The sequence below is a fragment of the Triticum urartu genome, chromosome 1, assembly GCF_003073215.2.
Source record: "Triticum urartu cultivar G1812 chromosome 1, Tu2.1, whole genome shotgun sequence".
NCBI classification, from domain to species: Eukaryota; Viridiplantae; Streptophyta; class Magnoliopsida; order Poales; family Poaceae; genus Triticum; species Triticum urartu.
In genome coordinates, this window is record NC_053022.1 from 322,306,362 (window position 1) to 322,324,448 (window position 18,087).

An 18,087-nucleotide genomic window follows, 5' to 3' on the forward strand; every position below is an offset into this window, starting at 1 on the left:
GCAGGCGATGGCCGAACCGATTAACTGTCCGGCTCCGCTGCCCGAAGACCCAGCCCCAGCTCTACTGGCGAGGCTGCTGACTCCGGTGCCTTATGTGGTGCCGGAGAAGAAGGCCAAGAAGAAGAAGACCACGGGGACTCAAAAGAGTGCCCGCAATGTGGTGGTGTCGGACTCGTCATCCGGCGAGTCCGAGATGCCCTCCTCCCGTGAAAACAAGGAGGAGGAAGAAGAAACCTCTCCCCCTCCAGCGGGGGGAGGAAAGAAGAGGGAGGCCGCCCCAACTGGGGAGGCCGAGGGGTCTAGGAAGAGGAAGACCCCTCCGCCGGACTACTCCCCCAACGCTGAAGAGGACGAAGAGGAGTGGCCAGACAGGGCCAAGCGTCCGGCGAAATCGTAAGTTCGGATATCAGAGTAACTCATGATGTTCCTTTATTGCGCAGCTTTCCCTAATTTCGATCATACTTATGCAGTCCGCCCCGGGCCGAACTCAACGAGTCGTCGAGCGGCTCCCTGGATTCATCGGACGTGAACTCCGTTCCGCCCGCTGTCTCCCCCCGCACTGCGGACGACGCCGAAGTGGCGTCGCGACAAGCTCCGGGGCAGGAGGAGGTGGTCCTGGAGGAGCCGCAAGGCGACCTCCCAGACCCCAGGAGTAAAGGGGACAAGACCCCCCAGGGCTCCAAGTCCGGCTTTAAGCCGGACACCATGCCGGAATCTTCAACGATTCCGGACCGCGGCATGCGAACTCCTTCCAAGAGGAGCAAGCCTTCTGAGCCGGCAGCCTCCGTCCAACCGGAGGCGCCGGACAATCTGCTGGAGGTGCTTGAAGGCGCCTCCATCGACGAGGAGCACTGTACTATTATGAGTACGGTGATCCAGAAGGTCCAGTCCGCCAAGAGCGGGATGAGTGAAGCTTGCGCTAGCCTCCTAACAGGCTTCGAGGTAAGTAAAAATATGTAAAAATATTACCGCATAGACAGTAGCCCCTGATGCTCTGTTTGGCGTTCAGAAAGAAAAGCCGAATAGAGGATCTATTTAAATTTCGCAGGAGTCTAACAACAAAAGGTCAATATGCGTATTCAGGCTTCGCTGCTGGCCACCGCCGCACTGACTGCGGAGGTGGGTGCCCTGAAACAGGGACTCGAGCGGACCGAGCAAGAGCTCAGCCTTGCCAAGCGGCAGCTCGAGGAGAAAGAAGGTAAGAAATACCTTACAGAAATAAGTGCCTATAGAGAGGCGTGATTGCAAAAATTAACAAGATTGTACTGTGTATTGTAGGGGCCACGACTGAGGTGGCAACCCTTAAGCAGGCGCTATCTGAGGCCGAAAAGAAAACGGCTGCGGAGCGCACCGAGCGAGAGAAACTTGGGGCTCAGGTCGGCGAGGTGCAGCAAGAGCTTCAGGCTCTCATGAGAAAACATGAGAGTTTGGAGCTTGAGTCAAAGACCCAAGCGTCCAAGCTCGCGGCGGCCCTTGAGACTGCCAAGTCTGTCAAGGCCGAAGCCCAAAAGGCCCTCCGAGAGTTGGAGGATATGAAGAAGATAGCAGCGGGTAAGGCATTCTTTATGCAAAGCAGAAATATAAAAGTAAACTACTTGTTACTTACCCGAATCCGGAGTTCTCCAGGGGCATTCGCAGATCTTCCCCGCAGCGTATCCGATGCCGCCGCATTCTATCGAGCTGAAGAGGGCAGCTCGACGGAGAAGGTGTTCTGGTCTCAGTATGCTGAGGCCGGACACCCTGTGCCCTTGAGCGAGCAGCTGAAACAGCTGGTCGAACTAAACAAGGCGGCCGAACAGGCCATGAAGGGCTTCATAGTTCGGCTATGGCCCGGAGAGGCCCTGCCTGGGAGCTACTTCGGGCTGGTGCAGCGACTGGTGGAGGCCTGTCCAAGGCTCGAGGTCATCAAGCGCTCCGTCTGCATCGAAGGTGCCCGTAGGGCCCTTGCCCGTGCAAAGGTGCACTGGGGTAAGCTAGACGGTGAAAAGCTTGTGAGGGACGGGCCGCCGCCGGGGAAGGAGCATGGCAAGCCCAAGAACTACTATAAGGATGTTCTTGTGGGTGCCCGCCTTGTGGCGGATGAATGCACCAAGGATGTAATTTTTGAATGAATTCGCTCGTGTTTTATCCTGTGCGCTGAAAACTTGTTCATATGCACTAAGCAATGCTTATTGAATTTAAAATATTATTTTCTGTGCGGCCGTTTATCAAAAATTGAGAGATGGCCAGTCGTCGGCTTCTGCCCCCATGCCACTAGTGCTGGGGTGTTCGGTGATAAACCTGGGCGCTCTTTTTCCCATGGTTGGGTCCTTCGAGGGAGGCGCTCAGCACGGCGAACCAGGCAATCGGACTATAATGCTTGAACACTCTCACTTAGCCATAGAACTTTATAATTTTAAATTTCGGCGAAGCCCCTAGTTCGGAAGACCGAGTTGGGGGCGCTATCCACGCCTTGGTTGGGGTTATCCAGCTCCTCGCTCGAAGCGGCATAAGCCTTTAGGGACCCGAAAAACCTCTCGAACAGCGACCGGTCTCTCACCTCATCATGACAGTCAGTTTTAGCTTTCTCCACTGAGGTGCTTAACCCAGCTCAACCGGGGCACAATCGCAGTGGTTCTCCTAGTGCTACCTTAGCCGATATAGCGGAACGTAAGGCACCAAAACATAGGAGCCGGGCAAACCCAACTATTGACCCAAATCATGATTCGGAGCCGATGCATATAGTGCTATAAGTTCGGGGTGCCGCACTTGTGAAAGTGTACGGACTTCTCACACCATATTAAAGGGTACTGAAGCCCCTGGCGTACTTGTCGTACCATAGTGTACGGGTGCAACATGTCATTAATGAACATATATAAAATAGAGTAATGCAGAAAAATAGACAAAAAGCTAAGCATTGTTTATAGAGAGGCTATTTATCAAAGCCGAACGATACAAATAGTGTGGTAAGCAAAAGATATTGGACTATTCAGTATGTCCTGACCAGGGGCAGGCCGCGGAATTGAATTTATAAAAGGTATACTACTCGTAACAGAGACCACCTGGGAGTTCCATAGTGCGGCATGGCTTGTCTGCCTCCCTGGATCTTGCATCGTTTGTGCGGCAGTCGAATTGCCGAACAGGTCGTCCGAAGTATGGAGTCCTGAAAGTAAGAAAAAATTAAAAAAAGAATCCGGCAGCCCCTAGTATGTTTTAAGCCGTATTTTGGGCGTGTCGTTATTGTGCCCCTTCCCCTGTGCCCATGGTATTTCAAGGGCGTAGTTATGTACGCGAAGTACTAGTTTCGCTATGTCGCGAGAGCTGGGGTTGGGGCCGCATTGCTACGCTTGCTCAGAGTGTGCCAGACGGTCCTGCTGTAGGTTACTCCGGGCGCGCTTGGCAGTGTCTGGCTTTTTAATGGCCGGACTGGAGAATTGCCTAAGAAGGCTACTTTGTACCTCCGCTGCAAGAGCCGCCGTATGCTCCTCCGTACGGAGGGAGAGTTCAGTGTTTCCATTGACCGTAATTACTCCTCGAGGGCCTGGCATCTTGAGCTTGAGATATGCGTAGTGCGGCACCGCATTGAATTTTGTGAATGCGGTTCGTCCGAGCAGGGCGTGGTAGCCACTGCGAAACGGGACTATATCGAAGATTAACTCTTCGCTTCAGAAATTATCCGGAGATCTGAAGACCACGTCAAGTGTTACTGAGCCTGTACAGTTGGCTTCTACACCTGGTATGATGCCTTTAAAGGTCGTTCTTGTGGGCTTAATCCTTGAGGGATCTATGCCTATTTTCCGCACTGTATCCTGATAAAGCAGGTTCAGGCTACTGCCGCCGTCCATGAGGACTCTTGTGAGGTGAAATCTGTCGATGATTGGGTCGAGAACCAATGCGGCGAAGCCGCCATGACGGATGCTAGTGGGATGGTCCCTTCGATCGAAAGTAATCGGGCAGAAGGACCATGGGTTGAACTTTCGGGCGACTGGCTCCATCGCGTATATGTCCCGTAACGCACGCTTCCGCTCCCGCTTGGGAATGTGGGTTGCGTATATCATGTTCACCGTCCACACTTGTGGGGGAAAGCCCTTCTGTCCATTGTTGTTCGGCGGCTTGGGCTCCTCGTCGTCGCTGTGCAGCCCCTTGTCTCTGTTTTCGGCCCTTAACTTGCCTGCCTACTTGAACACCCAACAATCCCTATTGGTGTGATTGGCTGGTCTTTCGGGGGTGCCATGTATCTGGCACAAGCGATCGAGTATTCGGTCCAAACTAGACGGGCCCTGATCATTCTTTTTGAATGGCTTTTTCCGCTGACCGGATTTATAACCTTTGAATCCGGCGTTGACTGCCGTGTCTTCATTGTTGTCCCTGCTGACGCGGCGTTTTTGCCTATTCCGACATGTCCTGCCACTTTTGTCCTTGCTATCCGAATTACCAGGGTTCTTTGATAAGTTGTTACTACGAGCTAGCCAGCTTTCTTCTCCCGCGCAAAAGCGGGTCATGAGTGTCGTGAGGGCTGCCATGGATTTCGGCTTTTCCTGTCCCAGGTGCCGGGCAAGCCACTCATCGCGGATGTTATGCTTAAAGGATGCTAGGGCCTCTTCGTCCGGACAGTCGACTATCTGGTTCTTCTTTGTTAGGAACCGTGTCCAGAATTGTCTGGCCGACTCTTCTGGCTGCTGAATTATGTGGCTTAATTCATCGGCGTCCGGCGGTCGCACGTAAGTGCCCTGGAAGTTGTCAAGGAATGCGGCTTCCAGGTCCTCCCAAGAACCGATTGAGTCTGCTGGCAAGCTGTTAAGCCAATGCCGGGCCGAGAGGGCTGTCCTATGTACCCTGAAAGAGAAACTATGTGATAGAAGCCCGCTTTCCCTCTCTTCTATCCCACCTAACCACCCCTTTGAGTTTGAGCGGGAGGTATTTTATGGTGTGTAGATCATCGCCGCGTGCCATGTGGATATGAAGGAGATAATCCTCGATCCACACCGCCGGGTCTCTTGTGCCATCGTATGACTCGATGTTTACGCGTTTGAAACCCTCTGGGATTTTATGATCCATTACTTCATTCGTGAAGCATAGCGGGTGTGCGGCGCCTCTGTACTGGGCTATATCACGACGCAGATCGGAAGAGCTATGTCTGTTGTGTTCGGCCCGGCCGGATTTGTTGTATCCGGAGTGAAGATCATTGTCACATGTCGTAAGGCGCCTGCGCGATCCGTAGATCGATCTTGTTTGTCTTGCCTTATCTTCCAGTATGTCTCGCAGGCCGGGCGCATTTTCCCGTGCCTTAGTTGAGCGGCGTCGGGGGATGGCTTGGGTGGAGGGCCGAGAGGCCTCTCTGTCGCGGCCGCGAGGTGGCCGGTCTTCCATGTCATGCGCTGGTGATGTAGGTGCTTCCTCCTCTGATCGGGGTAGCGGCCTGCGCTTCGGGTAACTCTTGGAGGGGCGTTCGAGTTCGTACTCTTTGGCCACAAGGACTTCAGTCCATCTGTCAGCTAGCAAATCTTGGGCAGCTCTAAGCTATTGCTGCTTTTTCTTGAGGCTGCTTGCCGTGGCTAAAAGCCTGCGTTTAAACGCTCTTGTTCGGCGGGGTCTGATGGTATGATGAATTCATCATCATCGAGGCTTGCCTCGTCTTCGGAGGGAGGAGTATGGTTATCATCCTCGACCTCTTGGTCTGCCGCTCTCTCACGAGGGCTGGCTTCTCCATCTTCCTGTGCCGAATCTTGCTGAGGTAGGTGTTCTTCGGTGCTATCCGGGGTAGTACAATCTCCCATGCCGGAATCACCGTTTTTGCTTTGACGGGATTTAGAGCGGCGCCGCTGACGCCGGCGCTTTGGCTGTTTCTTGGGGGCATTATCCCCCACTGTTCCATCGCCATCTCCATCTTTTGGAGTATCCACCATATATATGTCATATGACGAGGTGGCCTTCCAGCGCCCTACAGGTGCTGGTTCCTATTCGTCTCCTATATCGTCGTCCATGCCGTCGATGTCTTCGGAGCTGAAGTCAAGCATGTCGGTTAAATCGTCGACAGTGGCTACAAAGTGGGTGGTGGGTGGGTTTTGAATTTCCTCACCGTCCGTATCCCACCCTTGTTGACCGTAGTCCGGTCAGGGCTCTCCTGACAATGAGAGAGACTTTAGAGAATTCAGGATGTCGCCGAAGGGCGAGTGCTGAAAGATGTCCGCGGCGGTGAACTCCATTACCGGCGCCCAATCGGATTCGATTGGCAGGGGTGCGGGGGGCTCGGAGTTCGGAGAGGAATCCGGCTCCTCGGAGTCATGGGCCATGTGGAGTGCGGGGCTGTAGTTCGGCTCGATCGCCTCTGAGATCGCAGCCCCTGAGGCAGCGTCCAACCGCTGATCCTCGATCGGCGCAGTAGGCTCCGAATCAATGGTCGGAACCGGTGCATATGCGGCCTCCAAAGCGTTGTTCGGCGGCAGAGCTACATCATGCCCATCGAGACAGTGCGGCGCGCTTGGCTGTGGCTCGAATCCGACGAAGATCAAGTCCCCGCGGATGTCAGCCATGTAGTTTAGGCTTCCAAACCTGACCTGATGGCCAAGGGCGTAGCTTTCGATCTGCTTAAGGTGGCCGAGCGAATTGGCCCGCAGAGTGAAGCCGCCGAAGACGAAGATCTGTCCGGGGAGAAAAGTCTCACCCTGGACTGCATCGTTGTTGATGATCGAAGCAGCCATCGGGCCTAAAAGCGACGACACAGAGGAACTCTCAATGAAAGCACCAATGTCGGTGTCAAAACCGGCGGATCTCGGGTAGGGGGTCCCGAACTGTGCGTCTAGGCCGGATGGTAACAGGAGACAGGGGACACTTTGTTTTACCCAGGTTCGGGCCCTCACGATGGAGGTAATACCCTACTCCTGCTTGATTAATATTGATGATATGGGTAGTACAAGAGTAGATCTACCACAAGATCAAGGAGGCTAAACCCTAGAAGCTAGCCTATGGTATGATTGTTGTGTATGGAGTTGATTCTGTCCTATGGACTACGACCCTCCGGTTTATATAGACACCGGATAGGGTTAGGGTTACACAGAGTCGGTTACAATGGTAGGAGATCTTGAATATCTGTATCGCCAAGCTTACCTTCCACGCCAAGGAAAGTCCCATCCGGACACGGGACGAAGTCTTCAATCTTGTATCTTCATAGTCCGGGAGTCCGGCTGAAGGTATAGTCCGGCTACCCGAACACCCCCTAATCCAGGACTCCCTCACCCATCTTACAAAACCCTTAAGTCCAGAAGAGTGGACCCATTGGAGGATTTTTAGTGCATGCAACCATGCCTTTTCCTTTCTGTCCAAAACTGAAGTTTTGCAAAACTTGCACTAACAAGTTTCTGATTTTGTCAAACTAACCTCACCACTCTCTTATTCATCCAAAGAGACTCTGGCCTGGAGCTTTTAGGCCACCCCAGGAGTTGCCTAGATGCACTTAGCATTCTGTCGAACACCTTGAGTGCATAAGCAGATTTGGCATGATTATTAGATTGCCTTGCGAACTTGATCCCCTGACCTAACCAGCTTGTCCACTAAACTCCTAGATGGCCTAGCCTAGACCTACTAAACCTTAGGTGATTTGGAGCCCTCTGGCATGCCATGGCATTCTGCCGAACAGGCAGCGTGCGTGCTCTGGGCGCGCCCAGAGCGCACATTTTGCACGCGCGCGCACCAAGTCGCCGCGTCCCACTGCCGTCGCCTCACGCTCGCTCTGGCCCTTCCCCTCTCCCAGTTGACGCCCCGACCCCTCCCCTCGCCGCAGAGCCGCCCCTAGAGCTCCACAGCGCCGCCGTCAGGTCAGCAGCGGTGGCTAGCGGGCGGCCACAGTGCGCCCTGCCATGGACGGCGCCGCCCAAGCCACCCCCGCATGCCAGCTGCCCTCTAGAGCAGTCCGAGCTCATCCACAAGCTTGTCCGCAAGCGCTCGTCGCCGCCACGCCCCCCTGCTGCAACAGAATGATGGTAGCCGGCGTTCTTATCCACGGCCATCGTCGGAACCGACCCCGACCGCCTATTTAAGGAGCCTCGAGCCTCTCCGAAACCTCAGGCGACCTCAAGCCACCCCACCTAGCACCCCCGTAGCAGTCAATCGACCAGGGAAGGTCTTCTTCCCCATCTCCGGCCAGTACAGCCGCCGCCGCCCTACGGCCCATTCAGTAGCAACCCGAGCCCCTCCCGTCCAACCAGTGCCACCATGCGATTCCTCTCGACCGTGCGGAGCTGCCCAACCTCTCAAACGCAACCCAGAGCCACCGTAGCCCAAACCCCCATTGCTCCCGAAGCTTCCTCCGCCGCGGAGCTCGTTGCCGGTGATTCCCTCCACCCCCGCCGACCCAACGACCACCGGGAGGACCGCCCCGGTCTTGCGGATCCATCCCAACCCTCTAGAGCCTGCGGGGAGCCGCCGTTCGCCGGCGTTGATCGCCGGAGCCCTCACCTCTGTTCGGCCAGAGGAGGATGAAGGCGGGGCGACTGGTCAAACCTAACCAGTGGGCCCCGTGGACCCACTGTCAGTGACCCACGCGCCCGTCCACGCTGGATAAGTGAAGGCGTAAAACCCCCAAGTGCGTATCCCCTGCTTCGAAAGCGTATTCTTATCTGAAACGTTTTCTTTTCTGTTTTATTTTAAAAACAGAGTTTGACTGAAACTTTGACTGGCTATAATTTTTAAATATAAATCCAAATGACTTGATTCTTCTTCTGTTGTTTCTCAAATATTGTCTAGTTTATTTGCATATTTATTTCAAAATTTTCCGAACAACTTTTTTGTACTGTTTTTGGACTATGTGTTAATTTGAATATTTTCAAAAATAGGATTTGTTGGAGAGAGAAGAAAACTTTCAAAGTTTTGGAATGCACCCTGCCTCACCACAACTTGAAAGCAAGCATTGTGAACCCTGGCATAATGTTTTGTGGGTTGTTCGATACGGTTATAACACCACCTCAACATGAAGCGTTGGTTATTTTTATGTGATGATATGATCATACACCTTGAGTGCATAAATGAAAATCCTTGCTGTTGGAAATGGATAAGCTTGTGATAGCAATCACCCTCATATGCCTCTCATGCCTACCGGGAAGGACCCGGGAAAGTCTCTGTCTTGTGTAGACACGAGCTTGTCCCTCGTCGAGACGGTTATGACCGGTAGGGCAGGGGGAGGTATGATAAGTGGTGGTTGTGTCTGATGGCTGTGAAATATAATTCTTGAGCTAACCATGCAGGAAATACTTAAGCCTCCTGAGTTGGCCGTAGATCGAGTCTTGTTCCAGTAACCCCCATACATGTTTCATGCTGCCACTTGCCCCTGCCGTAGGTAGGGTATGGTTCAGTAAGTTGTCAACCCCTGTCCTAGCACACACCGTACAGAGAGGCCATGGTGGAAGATACCGGTTGTAGCTGGTAGGCATGCCACCTGGTCCGGGGGCATGGGTGTTTCCGGTTGGGACCGAGAGGGGAGGCCACCCCTTAGAGCGCGCGATAAAAATTTGATCCCATGCTACGCGAGGTTGTAGCCTCCCCACTTAGAGTTTTGCTTAACAGGTGTCTGGGTGACTCCAGACACGTGTAAGGTTAAGCTGGTGTGTGCAAGTCAGGTGTGTTTTCAACTAAAAGACTGTAGACGGAATTAGTTCAGATGAACTAAAGAAATCCATTACTCGTGGGTAAAGAGTACATCCTCTGCAGAGATATTATACCTATTCGAATAGCCGTGTCCATGGTTAAGGACTACAGTCTGGGATGGGTCAAGCGTCGGTCTTAGTGTCGGTCTTCGGAGGAGAACCTACTAAACCAGAGCATTGATTATGACCGGTGACGTCTGATGATTTTGATTATTATTATTATGGACTAATCATTTATGTATTTGAATTATTGAGTATCCCTAGGATGGTTCTACCTCCTGGATATTCACCGTGATTATTCTTATATAAGCCCTTTATGTGGTGTCGCACAGACGCCCAACTGTGGCATGCTTCTTATTTCATTTACTTATAAGCCCTTTATGTGGTGTCGCACAAACTCCCGACTGAGGCACGCTTCATACTATTATCCTTTCGAGGCGTCGCTTCAGACACCCGATCGGTGTTTTTAATTTCTACTCCCTGATTGTTTACTCATGTTTTAGTTGAATGATCTGCTTGCGTGCATCATGAACCTTATTTCAAAACTGACGAAGTGATCATGGAACATTTCAAAACATGATTATCAATGGCTATATTATACATGTGTTCTTAATGTTTGCGAGTACATTCAAAGTACTCACTGGCTTGTCCCTGGCTATTTTCTTGGCCAGATTTCTTGCATGGAAAGGAGCATTGCGATGACAGCCCCGGAACCTACGTAATGGTGATAGCAGCCTCGCGAAGATATGAGTTATCCTGGTCAGCTATTCCTGTCGGAAATGGAGTCCCATAGACGCTGATGATCCGCAAACCGCTTCCGCCATCAACCCCTAGAAACCAATTGTTGTACCCATAGGCTAGAATGGTCTTGTACTTCATATTTTGTATTTTGCTTGGAGTTTCTGCAACAAGTTGGTGTCTCATCAGCTAACAGTAATCCTGGGGATGGTGAGCACAAGGACCGCTTTTGGGAAATTAATATCCCGAAAATCCGGTCCTGACAAACTTGGTATCATAGCCAGGCTGACCATTGGCTAATCCTATCTTAGCCAGGTCGAAAACCTAGATAAACCAACCCACCAGACCTTAACCAAACCCCGGCCCAGCTTCTCGTGTAAGACAGCCTCACAGTGACCCGACACCTTTTGGGCAATCGGTGCCCAACCTATCAGCCTAACCTGTCAGTCACACACCAGTGACCGGCCCTTGAATAGTCTTTTTCGCAAGCGTGCGAAGGAAGACTCCGTCCCCTTTTTCTATAAAAAGGGCACGCTAGCCTCAACCCAGCATGGCACAGCCTCTACCCCAAACCGAGTTATAATGCCTGGCCCCATTGTTCACAATGAGACCACAACAACCAACCTTGGAGGTTTTGTGACCGTGCTAGCAAACCTCACCCGCCGTGCCTTTGCATTAGAAGAGCCCCCAGAATATGTTGTGTACCAAGGGTCCATGAGCGGTGAAAGCCGTAAATTTTGGGCCGCTGTGCACGTCTATGGTAGGGGTCTATCGCCAGAACGCCCCTACAGGTTCACCGGAAGGACAACTTCCTTTGAGCCACAAGCCATCCAAGTAGCTTCCCGAGAAGCTATAGTTCAACTCCGGCACTTGTCGCCCAGAGTTAACTATCGCTCCTTCTACTACTACCCCAGCCGTGACGGGTATGGTAGACCACCACAAGTTTCCAACGGAGACCACGAGACGGATCCTGCATTATTGCATCTAGTGCGCTATGTAAGTGCACTAGAGGGACTGTTCGATCAAATCACCCTTGATCTAATCGCAGCTCATGGAGAACTGGCTCGCCGTGCCCCGGCAAGAAGAGAGGCTGAGCCCGACGCCGACAACCCAGTCGTGCTGTTCGAACAACCGATAGAGACCTTGAGATCAGCCCCGACCATCGACCAAGGTGCTTTGATGACCCCAGAAGTGCTCCGTCGCCTTTTGGGAACACACTCCAATGGGATTGTGGCCAACAATCCCTGCGATGGTCATCATCACTACCCCGGCCCTGCAGTTCCTCAACCCCCTGCAGCTAACTCCGACGGTGAAGCCAATGGAGAAGCCTCGGCATCCACAAGGCACGCCCGCTTAGATATAAACGAGGTAGACTAAGTCACTCGAGTAGTACCGAGTCTCAGTATGTCCACAACCTGTAGTTGTGTGATCTTGTATTACCGCAGTGTTGTCTGCATGTGCGCCCCTATTTTCAAAAGTAGCTGTGCATAAGTGTGTGATGTACAATTTCATTTTTAATTCCGCGTGTAGCTACCAAAACCAACCCCGACGACACCCACAGTAATGTGTCGCTTTGGTGAGATGTGTGTATATGTGGCTTTGACCCCGACCCCATAGGGCAGAACCGACAAACTAGTTACCCTTCACCGCGGTAAATAACCCAGCCTAGTTGCTTTATAATAGGGACACCTCGTGACCTTGCCGAGTACCCCTCATCTTGTGCGCAACCCTCACAACCATTTCTTGCCATGCCGAGCCCTAGCATTTATCTGAGAACCCCGGATGCAACCCTGGGTAGTTTTGTTAAAATATTGTGGGACTTTACCTGCAGTACCATGGGTTCTACCCAGCCACCCCAGTACGAGCTGCTCAAATCAAGGATCACCTCTTCCACCTCGAAATATTGGGCAGTAGTGCACATCCCTCCCGTAAACTCCAATCAGGACCCAACGGAAGTCTCCTTCCTAGGGAAATCTATGCCGACTCTGCAGATGGCCATAGAAGCAGCTGCACATGAAGCGATTGTTCGCCTTCGATTCGCGGTACCCTATGCCAGCGAACGAGGGTATTACTACTTTCCGAGCCGTGCAGCACCCGGGGAAGTGACATCTTTTCCCGGTGGACGAATTGAGAGAGATCCAGTACTGGCCAACCTTGTCCAGTATGTCATCGCTCAAGAGCGTTTGACCCAGCGAGTAATGGGTTATCTCTAGAGCCTCGCTGATTTAAATCCTCAGATCACCATCGGCAGACCACTGAGGCCCGACCAGGAGAGACGCATTCATCGACTGATCAATCCGCTTCCCCCGATAGAAGAAGAGTGCGCCCCAGTACCAAAGACGTTTTCTCGGGACCCCGTCCAGTTGCCATTTTCATTCTAGACGTCACTGCTATGTTCTTGTATTCTCGCATATAGTTAAGTGTTGTAACTCATGCGTGTTATTCTAAACCTTGTGCGATGAGATGAACATTTGGTTTCAATTGTAATGAGTAATTTTTGCTGCTGTAAATTTTGATTAACTAATTTTTTTTCCTCGCAAGAAATCCTGGAGTGAGATTACTTTATTCACATGACATGGAATTTTATTCACACAGCACCACGGCAGCAGACTCACAACCGCAACCACTCGAACACATACACTACTTGCAACACCACATAACCATGTTGCATTTGGCTAATCATCTCCCTAACGCACCACAGTCTCTGAAAGAGAGATTAGTGGATAATCATCCGGATACGAGTTACCTCCCGCACACCAACAACAGTCAACACCCGACACCACACCTACTCCTCGTGATCACCGCCACCGCAGAGAGCCAACACTCGAGCGGCAGCATCACGACGATCATCAAGGATCATCGCACACAGGAGCACGGAGAGTCCCAGCAATGACGCCAGCCCTCCGCATATCAGGATCACATACCAATCCGGCATCGCCTCCGCCATTAAAACCTCCTCTCTAGCTTCTGTAAACGGAAATGGAGGAGGAAGAAGGAGAAGTGAGGCCAGGTGTGAGCAAGAAGAGAGAAGCACCTCGTCCATTTTATAGCTTGAGCTCGGTGTACGGTGGGCGCAGTCCACCAGCGCCGCTCGTCACCCGATCGCTATTGTTCGGAGGCGAATCCGCGAGCAGTGCCGCAGCACGCTGGCCCGCGAGGTGAGTGCACGCTGCACCAGCAGCTAGCACGCCGCGCACTACCGCAGGTACAGCCTAGATGCCCTACGCGCTAGACGTCGCCGGTGGAGAAGGCGCGGGAAAGCGCGCGGGAGAGAGGAAGAGCCAGACGAAGAAGAAGAGACTGACAATGGGCCCTGGGTCCACCTATCAGCCAGAGAGAGCACTGTGCTCTCGGGTACGACTAGCGTATTTTAAATTTAGAATCTATTCTAAATTTACTGTATCCAGCGTAGAAAATCTCTCGTTTTCCCCCTACCCATAGATTTTTCCACGCAGCGCCAGTGTTCCACACTGTGGTTTTACACCACTTATTGCCCTCTCACTGTAGCCACATTTTATTGCATATATTTTCTTAAAACAGCTTTTAACAAATCTCGAGGACGAGATTTTTCTTAAGGGGGGTAGTGTTGTGACACCCCAAAATTTTAACCTTGTTTTATGAATTAAAAAATTTCCAGGAAATTTAAACTTTTAATTTTCTGGATTTTCTTTTGATTTCAGAGCCATCCATTTTCCTTATTATGGAGTTTTTACCTCAAGTGAAAAAACTTTCCAAAAATATTATTGGACTTGTTTAACCTCTCAAGAAAACATTTCTATTATCAGTGGAATTATTTGCACAATTATTTCTCTCTGAGCTTTATTCCTTAAACTGATTTTTCATTAGTTTTGGAGCTCTTTTTGAACTACAACCACTTGATATATTTATTTAAAATTTTCACCAAAATTTGGCGATGTCATGTGATGTTTTTAAATCACTTTTATGCAAAAATATATTTCATTCATTTAATATTTTGAGCTCTACCCCAATTTTTCAAATCTGGTCCAGTGGGCAATTTTGCACTGCAACCCATTTAAATATTTCTTTCTATCCTCCACCAAAATTTTGGGATGTTCATAGGAGTATATTATTCAACTTTATGCAAAAACCCATTGATGTTCTTGGTAAAATTTGAGTGAATCAACCTCTTTTTCATTCTGGTCCAGCTTGGTGATTTGTACAGCAACCCTAATTATTTTTGCTCTAGTGACCATGTGCTTTCTCTTACTTATAGCCCATCTTACAAAACCCTTAAGTCCAGAAGAGTGGACCCATTGGAGGATTTTTAGTGCATGCAACCATGCCTTTTCCTTTCTGTCCAAAACTGAAGTTTTGCAAAACTTGCACTAACAAGTTTCTGATTTTGTCAAACTAACCTCACCACTCTCTTATTCATCCAAAGAGACTCTGGTCTGGAGCTTTTAGACCACCCAGGAGTTGCCTAGATGCACTTAGCATTCTGTCGAACACCTTGAGTGCATAAGAAGATTTGGCATGATTATTAGATTGCCTTGCGAACTTGATCCCCTGACCTAACCAGCTTGTCCACTAAACTCCTAGATGGCCCTAGCCTAGACCTGCTAAACCTTAGGTGATTTGGAGCCCTCTGGCATGCCGTGGCATTCTGCCGAACATGCAGCGTGCGTTGCGCGCCCAGAGCGCACGTTTTGCACGCGCGCGCACCGAGTCGCCGCGTCCCACTGCCGTCGCCTCGTGCTCGCTCTGGCCCCTCCCCTCTCCCAGTTGACGCCCCGACCCCACCCCTCGCCGCAGAGCCGCCCCTGGAGCTCCACAGCGCCGCCGTCAGGTCGGCAGCGGCGGCTAGCGGGCGGCCACAGTGCGCCCTGCCATGGACTGCGCCGCCCAAGCCACCCCCGCATGCCAGCTGCCCTCTAGAGCAGTCCGAGCTCATCCACTAGCTTGTCTGCAAGCGCTCGTCGCCGCCACGTCCCCCTGCTGCAACAGAATGATGGTCACCGGCGTTCTTATCCACGGCCATCGTCGGAACCGACCCCGACCGCCTATTTAAGGAGCCCCGAGCCTCTCCGAAACCTCAGGCGACCTCAAGCCACCCCACCTAGCACCCCCGTAGCAATCAATCGACCAGGGAAGGTCTTCTTCCCCATCTCCGGCCAGTACAGCCGCCGCCGCCCTCCGGCCCATTGAGTAGCAACCCGAGCCCCTCCCGTCCAACCAGTGCCACCATGCGATTCCTCTCGACTGTGCGGAGCTGCCCAACCTCTCAAACGCAACCCAGAGCCACCGTAGCCCAAACCCCCATTGCTCCCGAAGCTTCCTCCGCCGCGGAGCTTGTCGCCGACGATTCCCTCCACCCCCGTCGACCCAACGACCACCGGGAGGACCGCCCCGATCTTGCGGATCCATCCCAACCCTCTGGAGCCCGCAGGGAGCCGCCGTTCGTCGGCGTTGATCGCCGGAGCCCTCACCTCTGTTCGGTCTTCGGAGGAGAAACTACTAAACCAGAGCATTGATTATGACCGGTGACGTATGATGATTATGATTATTATTATTATGGACTAATCATTTATGTATTTGAATTATTGAGTATCCCTGGGACGGTTCTACCTTCTGGATATTCACCGTGATTATTCTTATATAAGCCCTTTATGTGGTGTCGCTCAGACGCCCGACTATGGCATGCTTGTTATTTCATTTACTTATAAGCCCTTTATGTGGTGTCGCACAGACGCCCGACTGTGGCATGCTTGTTATTTCATTTACTTATAAGCCCTTTATGTGGTGTCGCACAGACGCCCGACTGAGGCACGCTTCATACTATTATCCTTTCGAGGCGTCGCTTCAGACACCCGATCGGTGTTTTTCATTTCTACTCCCTGATTGTTTACTCATGTTTTTGTTGAATGATCTGCTTGCGTGCATCATGAACCTTATTTCATAACTGACGAAGTGATCATGGAACATTTTAAAACATGATTATCAATGGCTATATTATACCTGTGTTCTTAATGTTTGCGAGTACATTCAAAGTACTCACTGGCTTGTCCCTGGCTATTGTCTTGGCCAGATTTCTTGCATGGAAAGGAGCGTTGCGATGACAGCCTCGGAACCTACGTAATGGTGATAGCAGCCTCGCGAAGATAGGAGTTATCTTGGTCAGCTGTTCCTGTGGGAAATGGAGTCCCATAGACGCTGATGATCCGCAAACCGCTTCCGCCATCAACCCCTAGAAACCAATTGTTGTACCCATAGGCCAGAATGGTCTTGTACTTCATATTTTGTATTTTGCTTGGAGTTTCTGTAACAAGTTGGTGTCTCATCAGCTAACAGTAATCCTGGGGCTGCTGAGCACAAGGGCCGCTTTTGGGAAATTAATATCCTGAAAATCCGGTCCTGACAAACGGTGTGGGAACTCTAGTAGTAGTGATTTTTCTTGGATAGGCGCTACTGCTACCACAATAGCTGTAGCGTGTTTTGAGACCCAGCGCTACGGGTAAATAGCAATAGTGCTTTCTTTTGACCACCGCTACTGATAATCCTCTGTGTATAAGGTTTTCCCTAGTAGTATCAACCCACATTCAATGACGCCTTAAATGGCCCAAACAAGGCTTGCATATAATTTTTTGAAGTCACTTAGCTCAAATTATAACTTAAGAAAAATGGTAGAGTCTGGTGAGACCTAACTAAAACCTGTCATGAGTGTTCAAAAAGTCTCACTTGTTAGCGAGAGCGAGAGAGAGAAACCAATCTGTCGATGCTCATGAATACATCTTTCGGTCATATGCATTGTTCATGCTCAGTACAAACTTATATAGTTGACACAATCATATACAACATCATAGCACATTGAGCTTGCATGCAAGAATTTCACACGGGCGACACAATACAGGTGGAAGCAGTGGATCGCTACAGGTAGGGCTATCTTGAAACCAACAAGCTCATATATAAACATTCATCGTCTTGATCAATGACGTGGAAATATCTTGAATGTTGTGCAAAGAAAACAAACAGACAACACAGTAAATTGACATACACCGTTTCTAAAAAATTCAGGTACAAAAATAGAGCATCTCAAAATCAAATGTATTGGCACATCAACTTCATACCCACTGCTCGGATATAAGTAGTATATGAGAAGATTCAGTTGTTATGTCAAATTTGAGCACATCCAGGCAGCCAGCCCGACCTCTTCTCCCAAAGAAGTAGTGGCATCCGCCACGCGATGGAGTAGGCCTTGTACCATCCATCATTCTGAGCAACATGGGGAAAGTCTAATGTTGACTCCTGTAATGGATGTTGTTGACGGACCCTGGCACCAGCTATGGCGGCAGGACTTTGGTTGGTGGATTGACCACTTATTCGACATGCACGAAGTCTCAATATAGGTACATACATAACGTGGTCCGCGGAGGCCTTGGTGGTGATGAATAGTACAACCCTGATTCCTGCACCGGTATCTCAACACCAATCACCTTCAGTGTGGTGGACGACTTCTTCATCCATGCCATAACCATCAAAACCTAGCTGTCTGGAGAAACAAACATACTTAAGAGCTCACCTCCTAGGTCGTTGATAAGATCATTCTTGGAATCGCTGTTCCAAGCCCATCGAGGCATGCCGTGGAAGGTAAGCTTTGTTAGAAATTCAAGCTCAGAGGGCACCGAGCCCCATCCTAGGTGCCACCGATCAAAGATCACCAGTGCGCCATCGCAGAACAAACGCCGGGAAGATTCGGACACATGACTGCAGTCGA